The 11623-nt window shown below is 36.4% G+C and overlaps 1 pseudogene; it reads right to left on the bottom strand.

Annotated features, from left to right (window-relative positions):
• Nucleotides 1–6953: 6953 nt before the first annotated feature.
• Nucleotides 6954–8156, bottom strand: LOC149196296 (putative protein S-acyltransferase 7 pseudogene; annotated as a pseudogene).
• Nucleotides 8157–11623: the final 3467 nt, after the last annotated feature.

Here is an 11623-nt window from a genome sequence, read left to right as displayed (position 1 = left end):
CCTTTCATTGGTGCATAGCTCCTACAAGTGGGTCACTGTTGTGTTCATCATTCTTATTGGAATACTGGAGGTATCGTTGACTCTTTATATATTGCATTCTGGCATATGCGTTGTTAGCTCTCCATAAATTCTGTGTGATATATGAGGGCAAATTGTTTTCTTTGAAGAAAGTGGCAAGATCAGAGAATATTTGTTCGTACCCTAGTCAAAGCATTTATATATGAGCATTCAAGTCCTGTCCATGACATGGTGCTATAGTTGTTGAAGTTTTGATAGCCATCATTTCTGCTTTGAAAGTGAAGGAGTATTTGAAGGATCCAAGCAAGTTTGCAGTTGTTGCTGCCCCAGTGTGGCATTGTATTTAAAACTCATTATAGTTTTTGTCTACATATATATGCATTGATTCCTTGATTCGACTGCTGCATAAGAGTTTGGTGGGCTGTATAAAGGCAATGATTGTTTTGACAAATAAAAGTAATCTTTTGTGGAGAAAAGTTTAGTCGGTTGTATTGTCAGAACATAGTGCTGGTCATGAGTAAACTCTTATTTTTATGTAATGGATTGTAATTGGTGCTTGCTGGTTGCACACTGATCATTTGCTGCACATTTATAAAGGATATTGCTGTGTACTGTGAGTGGGTATTACTTTTCTACATTGAGTAGTAGTTGTGATCAGTTTTTAAGGTGTAACTTTGACATTGAAGAAAAAAATGGCCAGAATCAATGAAATATTAGAGTTCCTCAAAACTCTCATATTGTCTACTACTCATGATACATTAAAAGTCAGCAAAGTTTCTCTCACAGACATTCAGGTCTATCTACAAAATGCACAAGAGAAAATTGATTTTTTACAGCTCGAATCTGAGCTACAACAATAAGAATTAAAACAGAGGAGTCATTTTGAACCTGTTTCTGTTCTGAAGATTGAAATAGACTCCCATAAAGCAGCAGTTGTACATGTAGATGCAGAAGTTCAGTTTGCACTTCCCAAGCCCATCATCAATCCTTGGGAACAACTTGTCCACAACAAGCACAAAACTGGTCTTGGATGTGACAAGGATGTGTCCTTTCATATTCCAGACTACTCAAAGCCCATTCAGTGTCAGAGTGCTGGATTCCTTCATGATAGTTCACCTCCAGCTATTCCAGATTCTGCCCCTCTTCCACAGCAACAGCAACAACAACAGATTGTGAAATGCCAACACTGTGACCGAGTTGGCCATTTGAAAGATCACTATTTTGATCTTCATCCATGGAAGCACTGTCATAAAACCACCCATTCTTCATACAAATGCTTCAGAAACAAACATCCTGCAAGAACAAAGATTCATCTTGGATGGATCGCTTCTTGGCAATGGGCATCAACAACCAAGAAGATATTCCAATCACATGTCAGAACTTGTTCCAGAGTATTGAACAGTCTTGCAGTTGAGTTTTCTCCATCATCTCACCTTGTATCTGACAAGGGGGGAAATGATGGTCATCTACAAGCTTCAAAGTCACATCAAGCGAGCCTGAGCCACAACCTGCCACACCAGTTTCAGAGTTGTAGCCAGAAACAAAGATGCCCCTGAACATGCTTTCAGTTGGTAATCTGGAACACTTCCTTTAGCAGAAGACTTCAGCGTCTTGCCAATTTCGGAAGAATTCCAGGAACAACATTGAGAACAATTCCTCTAACAAAAGACTTCATCTTCTTGCCAGTTTTGGAAGAGTTCCAGGAATTTCATTAAGCATTCCAGAGTTGTTGGTCATCCTTAAACCATCACAGGTTGAGACTTCCCTTTTCAGGTTGAAGTTCTCCCTTTTATGCGGGGTGAGACCTCCCTTTCATGGTTGAAGGTTTCCCTCTTCAAAACAATAGGAGCACTTCCTCTAGCAGAAGACTTCAGCTTCTTGCCAGTTTTGGAAGAGTTCCGAGAACTGCACTAAGCATTCCAGTGTTGGTGGTCATCCTTAAACCACCGCCCTTTATACCAACATTTCAGATAGAACATTTAGCCTAGTGCTGCCATGCATTTTTGCACATTTTGTATTACAGCTCCCTTCTTGGACTCATACATAACCCTTCAGATTAAGGGGGGGAATGTTGGACACCTAATCCTCAATGGGTTAGTGTGGAAGCCAAATAGACAAAAGGAGTCCAAGAGACCTTGGGATGTGGAACCCAACGGTCAAACCATGTACTATAAATGTATATCGCTTGTTAATAAAAAAGGTATTCTCATGTTTTATCTTTCAGATTATGTTACTACCATGTGTGTGTCTAACAAACACCCCACCCACCCGCGGAGGATCATGTTATTTATTTGGTCTTGTATGTGGATGATGTGTTGCTGGTTGGAAATGACAAAGAAATTATCCAGGATTTGAAGACCCAATTGTCCTCCAAATTCGACATGAAAGATCTTGGTGCTACAAACTATATTTTGGGCATGGAAATTAAAAGAGATCGGGCAAAGAGGAAGCTCTGGTTAAACCGGAGGAAGTATGTCGAGACAATATTGCAGGATAATAAACCGGTGAATGTTCCTATTCCTATAGGTGTAAAGTTATCTACTGAACAGTGTCCCAAGACACAAGAAGAGGAAGAGGACATGTCCCGTGTTCCATATGCAAGTGCAATCGGTACCCTGATGTATGCAATGGTCTGTACTAGACCAGACATTGCACATGCAGTGGGAGTATTGAGCAAGTTTATGTCAAAACCAGGAAAGGAGCATTGGACATCAGTGAAGCAGTTTTTCAGGTATTTGTGTGGCACTAGTGATTATTGTTTGTGCTATCAAGGAAGACCAGGATTGGACAAAGTGTTGGATATTCATGGCTTTGTTGATGCAGAATGGGCTAGAGATCTGGATCAGAGAAGATCTACAAGTGGGTATGTGTTTAACCTATTTGGAGGTGCAGCCAGTTGGATGTGTAAGAGACAATCTGTAGTGACACTATCAACTATAGAGGCAGAATACATGGCACCCACTCATGCAAGCAAGGAAGCAGTTTGGTTGTAGAGATTGTTTTCAAGTATGGGGTTAGTACAAGGAGCTATAAGGATAGACTGTGATAGCCAAAGTGTAATTTTCTTCGCAAAGAACCCTACATATCATTCAAAGACAAATCACATTGATGTTCAGTATCACTTTGTGAGGGATATGATAGAAGACAAAAAGGTGTTGCTGGTAAAGGTCGACACTTTGAAGAATACTGCAGATGCAATGACAAAATCTGTGAGCTCTGAGAAGTTCTCTTGGTGTAGAGAAACAATGGGCATTGCAGGGTTGGATAAATGATTAAGCTCTCTTGTGGTCTCCGGTGGAAAGAAAACAACAAGTGGGAGAATGTTGGGTTGTGTTATATTCTTTCCATGACTAGCCCACATAGTTAATCGGGGGGTTACAGGGGGGGTGGAGCCCCCACTTCGTTGCACGGATTGTGTAGCGGGGGGGTCACAGGGGGTTTGAGGGGTGCAAGTAACCCCACTCTATGGGGTCTGAGGCAGCGCCCCAGAAAATTTTGGTTTTGGACCCTATGTTTGGTTGGGCAGACCCACCTATGGTTTTGTGCATGATTTTCGCACATGGTTTTGGACGCGATGGTTTTTGGTCCATGGTTTTGGATGCGATGGTTTTCAGTCCATGGTATTGGATGCTTCGACATGTATAAATATGTATTGTAACATTGAAAGGAATATAATGAAAAATCAAGCTGGTAGTCCCGGTTTTGGGATCGAGGGGAAAATCTCTGTGTATATGTGTTTTATGTGTTATGCTCTCGCATTGTTTATTTTCTGTGTTTTAGAATTAGTATGCAGGTAATTTCTATACGGGGTTAAAACCTACACCTCATGCAAGTCCTATTATGAAAATCTCCTAGCACACTTCATCCTTGGGACACCTAGAATTCACTGACACTCCTTGGCACACACTCTTATTCGTTCATTTCCATGAATTTTGACCTAGTTCTCCCTTGTCATTCCCTAGCACTCTATAACACTCCTTAGTATGCATTAACACTATCTGACATGTGTTAGCACGCCTTTTCATTCCTTGGCATGCCCTGACACTCCTTAGCTATCATGCCCTCACAACTACCCATGCTTTTTTTGGGACTTGGGAACCCAACCAAGTCCTTCCTCAACTACAAAAACTTGACCAAGTTACAATTACTACAACTATACTATGCCTTGTTCACCTAATAACTGACTATAACTCATCTTAGGCTACTCATGTACAATTTCAACTTATCCCACTTAACTTATTTTGAACTGCCTTTCATATTGGCATTTGGTTCATGTGGTGTTGTTGTTTGTGGAATTTAGGTGACTCTATGAGAATCAACATAGTTCTTAAAATTTTAAGGATATCTGATGGTTTGAATTTTGAAATGACACATTTATTTGTTATGCTACTTTTATCTTCACGTTTTTGAAATTATGGTCCATAATTTATTATAGTATTTATCACAATATGTGGCAGTTGGTTTGAATATACAAATTAACGAAATAATGAGTTTCCAATCTTAGTCTGCATGGAACCTATCAAGGGTTGAGGTATTTTTGGGTTCTTGGCATTGCATTCCACTGCAACCATGCCAACTCACACTTGAAGCACTACAATTTTCTTTTTTTCTTGTGCACAATTCAAGGACATTTTATGCACTCAAAATCACCAATACATTGAAGTTCCCTCCCAATGATAGTGATCTTTCAAGATTTGCTTCCTTTTGTACATCGAGTACAAAATGCTTATGTTATATATAGTTTAAGTGGGTCCAATGGTTAAAAACATGTGTTTCTTGTAAGAGGTCACAGGTTCAAATCTAGAGTGGAGTAGAGTATGTGCACCTCTAAATATTTTAATAGTTAAATAACTACATGGATGGGGGGTACCTTTTCTGACAAACAAAGGGATCTCATAGGGGTCTCCTAACCTTAAAATTTGATTATTATCATTATTTTTATTTATAAATTCTCAAGACATGATTGTCTTATTGTGCTAATGTTGAGGTGGCCTCTTGTTTGGAGGGCTTCATGTAAAAAATGTTATCACACATAAAGGGTGCCAATTGTGCTAATGTTGAGGTGGCCTCTTATTTGAAGGGCATCATGTCAAAAATGTTATCACACATAAAGGGTGCTAACTCTGCGCTCAACTACTATTACTTGTTAGTGGTTTGATCTCTATTAAGATATTGTTTTGAGCATTTGTTAGTAGCTTGATATCTATCAAGATATTGTTTTGAGCATTGTTTGTTATTGTGGATTAGTCTTGAATGTGTTTGTGTATGCAAAATTGGTTGGGTTTGTAAACTACTAGTAGTGCAGTGTTTGATTGATGCATTCTTCCTATGATATAATGTGTCTCCTACTTAAACAATTAAGTTAGTGGCAACATGGGTATTTGGACAATTATTTTGGAATTTATGCACCTTACAAGTACATCAACTCATATAATCTATACATAAATATAATGGAAAGTTGTAATGTGTTGCATCATAGAAAGGATGTTGATAAAATCTAATAGCTTAAATGTACATGATAGTTTGGAAAGGTGGGGAATAACTCTTAATTAGTCATAGGTAGCCTAATCAATTCCTTTTTCAATTTGTAAATGTCCATGATGATTTTGAAAGTAGGTGGGTAGCAATTCTTACTTATGTCATAGATAGCCTAAGGAGTACTTTTCTCTATCTGGAATGATACTAGATACAATTTTTTTTGTATTGTGTGCATATTTACCTTTTTTTATAATACATCATCTTATAAAAACTTTAAAATAGGCTTCTCACTTCGATTCTTTCATTTGTGGTAAAATCTAGACCAGGTTTCTGAAAGTAGTGTTATTCTGGAGGGTGTCAACAATATTTTTTTCTCCATGAAGGTTTTAACCTATCTTTAGTCTTGATGAGTGTTTTGGATGCTTGTACTTTAAAAATAAAGATGCATCTACATTTTTCTCACTTGCTAATTACGTCGTAAGGCGTTTCCCTTTGAAACGAATTCCCCCAGCCGCCTCCGTGTCCTATTTTGCATCGTGGATTTGTGTGTTAGACGATTGAAAGAATTTTCATCGTTGATCCACAACCAAAATAAGTTAATGAATAACGGAAAAAATGGTTTAGAATGATCAGGTATTTGTCTCTCTCTAACGGTAAGACACTCGCATGGTCTCTTTCACTATAATGGTATAAGATCGCTTATTTGTATGGTAAATGATCTCCTTACTGAATTATCAACTGCCAAAACTGTTAACCGCCTGAACTGTGAATGGATTCATTTATTTCCACTACCTTCCTTCCACCTAAACTGTGAGGTGAGTGATCATGCGCATCAAGGTGGAGGCGCCGGTGAATCAGACAATCTCCATGCTCATCATCGACGGGGAAAAGAGTGGTACGAGAACACAGAGTGGCAGGTAAAGCAGGTCACTGGGAAAGGGGGGGGTTGTTGCCCAATTTGTGGAGCTTGCTCGTCTCTTACAATAATGACAATTTCAATGGTTTTTCAGGGATCACAATCGTTGAAACGTTGTGCACATTTTTCATTCATGTGGAGCCACAAATATTGTCCATAAATGTCTTTTCTTGAATTTTCTTATTCAAAAAGCAACCCGGTACTGGGTAAAGCGCTCGACTTGCACATCCATGACCTAAATGAAAGGTAATTTTCAAGAATGTAAGCAGTATTGATATTCTTCTGGTATAGTTAGCCAATTTCTTAAATTTGCATTCTAAAATACAAATTCACAATCTTGAAAATTATTCTTGGAACTACTGACCATGTTTTCCTGAACATTATTGATCGATTTCTTGTTGACTGGTGAATGACACCCTTTGCAAGAGCATGTATTTGGTTGCTTGAAATATGATGTTGAGTTTCAAACTACAGGAAAAACTTATCACATCGATAAATGTATAGTTGTCTACAACATGCATTTTTTAAACATGTCAACTTACTAGAAATCATCGGTTTCCTGAGGAGTGATGTCTCCACTAACTCGATTTGCTTCACTAACTCCAGCAGCCAAGGCAAGAATATCTAGTGTTATTTACCAGCTCCCACTCTTACGGCCCCAACTTAAATGCCTCGGATGTATTCCACCTCTTCCCTCTGCACTTTCCACAGGAAGTGTACAACTTGAATGAGCAAAAGAGTCCTCATAACCATCTTTGTTTTCTAATCCACCATTGCTTTCATGTGCTTCAAAATCTGCCAATGCTTTAGCACCAACAGTTGGCCATGAAGGCTTATTACCTATTTCAAGGTCAATTCCTCCTTTGCCCATGTTAGGACTGAGAAAGTTCCCCCCTGAAGGAGGAGCAGAAGTATCTTGCAGTGTAGAATAATTTTGTAACTTGGCTCAAAAATTATTCTTCGACAGTGGAATTTTTGTAAAACATATTTCTTTGAAATTCTGTATTACTCCTTTGTTGTAATGATTTTCTCTTCTATCATACCGATATCTGAAATTCTCATATGTAGTCTGATTTGTACTGATCAGATAGAGATGAAATAGCGTAAGTCCACCAACAAACCAAACTGAAAAGAATGTGTATAGTATGAGCACAATTGATGCATGTGTTTTTGGCATAGCTTTCCAGACTGTAACATCATCTGCTACCATAATTTTCTTGATATATACCCACCAAAAGGAGAATACATAAACGCACAACAACGTTGTTGAAAAAACAAACATAAAGAAGATTCACAAACACATCTTTTGTACGAGGTAATCGTGGATGTGGAGTCTGCCCACCTATTGACTCTGGTGTCAAACTGGAAACATCATAACCTTCTTCAAGCTCATGAGGGTGTGAATTTTGAGGGAGTATTCCAGGATCTCTTCTGGATGTGAGAAGAAGAAGAACCAAAACATATATTGTGAAGACCACTACAATGACCATTATGGATACTCCTGCATGATGTGAAAACTTGTCCAAAAGTTTTATTGCAACAAATACACAGAATATTGTTGCTGGAACGAGGATGAGAACGAACGTCAAAACTAATGACCTCACATCTGGCCCAAATATAAACCTCCCAGTAAAGAAAAAGTTATTGCTTCCTTTCCAAGATTGATATACTCTCTTCTCGCTGTCAGTTTGGTCCATATTAGACCCCCCATGTCTAGAATCTGAGGAGGTGGATTTGCATACATCTCTTCTGAAAGCCTTCTCTTTCACCCCACATTAATTTCTTTCCCAAAGAGATCTGCAAGAAACGCTGGTTGTATGGGGTCAAACCCCAAATCATTGGCCGCCTGAAGACTCGAACCAACGACCTCCCGTTAAAAATAGTCTGAAGATTGAAAATCAAAGTGGTTGGTCGCCTGGAAACTAGAACTGACGACCTCCTTTAAAAGCAACCCTCCAGAAATAAACATTTTAAAAAAACTCATTTTATTTACTATTCTAAAAATGAAAATATTTTAAACACCAATATCCTTTTAATGATTTATTAAATTCCAATTTTTAATATTTTATTTTTAATTATTGTTGTTTAGTCTACGGGCTTAAGAATATTTGTAATATGACTCTTACAAAAGCAAAATTCCCGCAGGTCCAGGTGTATTTGGAACAATGAGATAATAGTATCCAAGCAAATCATTCGAATTTGTACACTACTTTAAGTGTAAAATTAATTGGCTTCAAATGGGATGATATATTGCTGCTAAAGTTGGATAAGTTGCTGAAACTAGGGGGCTATTTTTGTCTATTTTTCACCTGTAGCATATATGTAATGCCATGAGCAATCTTGTCAAATGCATGTGCTGGAATATTGCTTCAAACATAGATTAGATTATATTGTTATATGGTTTAAACCTCTCACAAATAGTTGTTTCTTGAAGAGAGATCGAGATACCAAACCACCTTTATGCAGTTTGGTCTTCCTATCATTAGCAGCTTGGTACCTTTGGCATTTAAATAGTGTTTTTGAAAGAAAAGAAAAATTGCTCTAGACTCCCTTGAATCTGTTTTCAAGAAATATGGAAAATTATCTTTTGTTTGGAAAGATAAGTTAGTTATTTGAAAGGCACTTTTAACTGATTTCCCACTATAATATTTTCTAGTCATAAGAGATTATTTTCTCATTTTATTTATAAATTGCGTAGGAAAAGCAATTCAGGGTATTTTTTATCAAGTTATATCTTTAAAAATATAAATGGCATGCATGAATATGATTCAACAGTGACTGTGCATATGATGAATCCATATATACTATCTGCAATTCATGTCAAAATTCGGGGGATCGGGTCATCTATGAATTTGTATTGTTTAAATATTCATTAAATTATTTGGATTGAGTGAGATATGTTATAATATTATAATTAGACTCCATTTGAAAATCAAATTGATGAGTTAGAGGAGGTTTGTTCTGAAAGGTTAACCATTCATGGTATTTTTTAGTAACTGCAAACCTACAGTCATTTCAAGTGTTTTAAGATTTGACCAATTTCTTTTATGCCAAAGCACTGGTAAACGTTGCACAAGAAAAATATCAATGAAACGTAATCCTACTACCATGGATAATCCTAATGATTATGTGGCATGAGATATATGATGAGATATAATGAACTCAACTCATTGGTCGAAATTTTGATGCAGAAACGTGCGCAACGAGAAGATTTGCATAATGTACTCTTAAAGTAACGCGATGTGATTTGAGGGCATGGGTAGTCTTGTTACAACACAATTAATTTCAACTCGCAGTTGCTTGTCGTTAATGCTTAACAGTAAAGGTAAACGTTGCACAAGCAAATCGAGGAAAGTATGTGTAGTATAATTTATAGGCCTGAAATGACTTTTACTCAATCAAATCGAGGATGACGTGGCAGTAATATTCTAAGGTTAATTGACGACAGGGGATATGCATGTGTAAATGAATACTATATTCACATATATGACAGATATAAATATATTATTATATTTAGAAATATATATATTTTTAATACATTGCAATTAATATAGATTAATAAAATAATATCAATATATCATGTATTTTATGGTATAACCTATATTATATTTATATAGTTATTAGAGAGCAATAGTATAAGAAAGCATATAACAAAGACATAATATAAGAAAGATGAGTTCAAAGCATCAATTTTTTGCTTTTGGGGATTCCTGGGATAGATGTAATTTTTGCTATGTCTTGCATGTCAGAAATCTAGAATCTCTTATTATTAGAGTTTGTTATGTGTTTTTAGAGTTATGTTTGAATCAATTTTTCTCAGCAGTTTTTCTTAGTTTTCAGATCCTATATTATAAGGTTTTATTCTAAGATCTTATATTCTAATTTTTTGTTCGACTATATTATACTACAATATTATAATAATAATAATAATAATAGTATCCATTTTTAATTTCACAGCCAAGCCAGACACCAAATTGGTGTATGAGACCCCCTTGTTTGTGGGACAAGGGACCCACCTCCGCACAACGATTTGACTACTAAGTCTACGAAGGCATACATACTCTACCCCCCTCTGGCACATATATATTACTTGATTTTTGGTTTGGTGAATGTAAATCACTAACAATGATAGAGGAAAGATAGTGCATGATTTTTTAAAGTTTTTATTATTGTATTTTCTTTCATATGATTGATCCAAAATATAGGTTTAATATTTTCCAACCAATTATGGTTTTTATTATCATAACAATTGGTTTAAACTTTTATTTTTCCCACAAAAGTTTGTCAACATTTGATATAAATAAGAGTCTTTCAGAGGCTATTCAAATCAATGCATGTGATTTTATGTGCACATCCATTATGGAGGAATGCCAAAAGATACCAAGCTAGAATAGGGTTATCCACAAAATTTCATTAGATTTCAAACCCTAACAATTAAGAAGAGGAAACTCCTCACAAAGATAACCTTACAGCGTTTCCATTGCAACATGTGGTGCAATTTATAGTTTAGAATCAATGAAAAAAATTAAAAGAATTACTTACATTTGTTTGTAGAGTTTAACTCAAACTGATGGAACATGAAGATTACATAAAATGAGTGTGAAATTGATTTTTGAAATTTTATTAATGTCCACAATGCTTGGAAAATGTAATGGGATCGGATGATAAGTTAACATAAGGTACTTAGTGAGGCATTACTTCTCTTCTAAGAAAAATATATCTAAAACAAGTGCAGTATGAGGGAGAGAGAGGCTTCTGTAGTGTGCAAATATTAGTTGTGTGGGTTTGGGGCTCAAGGCCTACTTTCTCCATTTAACTGAAGTAAAATGAGAGGAAATGAGGCAATGAATCATTTGTAAATATTAGCTATGAGGATTTGGGGTTCAAGACTTACTCACTTCACAATTGAAATAAAATGAGATGAAATGAGACAAGGACTTGCAAATTATTAGTTACATGTAATTACATTAAAATGAGTAAACACAAAGTATCAAAATTCGAAGTTGAATCAACCCTTGTGTATGAAAGTTCAGGCAAGTATTTTTTTATCGCATAATTCCCCCTCAAATATACATTTGATTAATGCAAAAGATTAGAAAACCACATCTATGTAATCAAAGACTCCCTCTTTGATGAAAAAAGCTTTCCCCTTGGCTTCCCATTGTCTCTGAGGTTGTGTTCCCCTACACTCCTATATGCTTACTTGATCCA

The sequence above is a fragment of the Pinus tabuliformis genome, chromosome 2_2 (assembly GCF_031772625.1).
Source record: "Pinus tabuliformis cultivar Carrire ecotype Pingquan chromosome 2_2, CPIR1, whole genome shotgun sequence".
Lineage (NCBI taxonomy): Eukaryota > Viridiplantae > Streptophyta > Pinopsida > Pinales > Pinaceae > Pinus > Pinus tabuliformis.
Note: the sequence above shows the minus strand (reverse complement) of the source record. Positions and strands in the feature narration are given on the sequence as shown.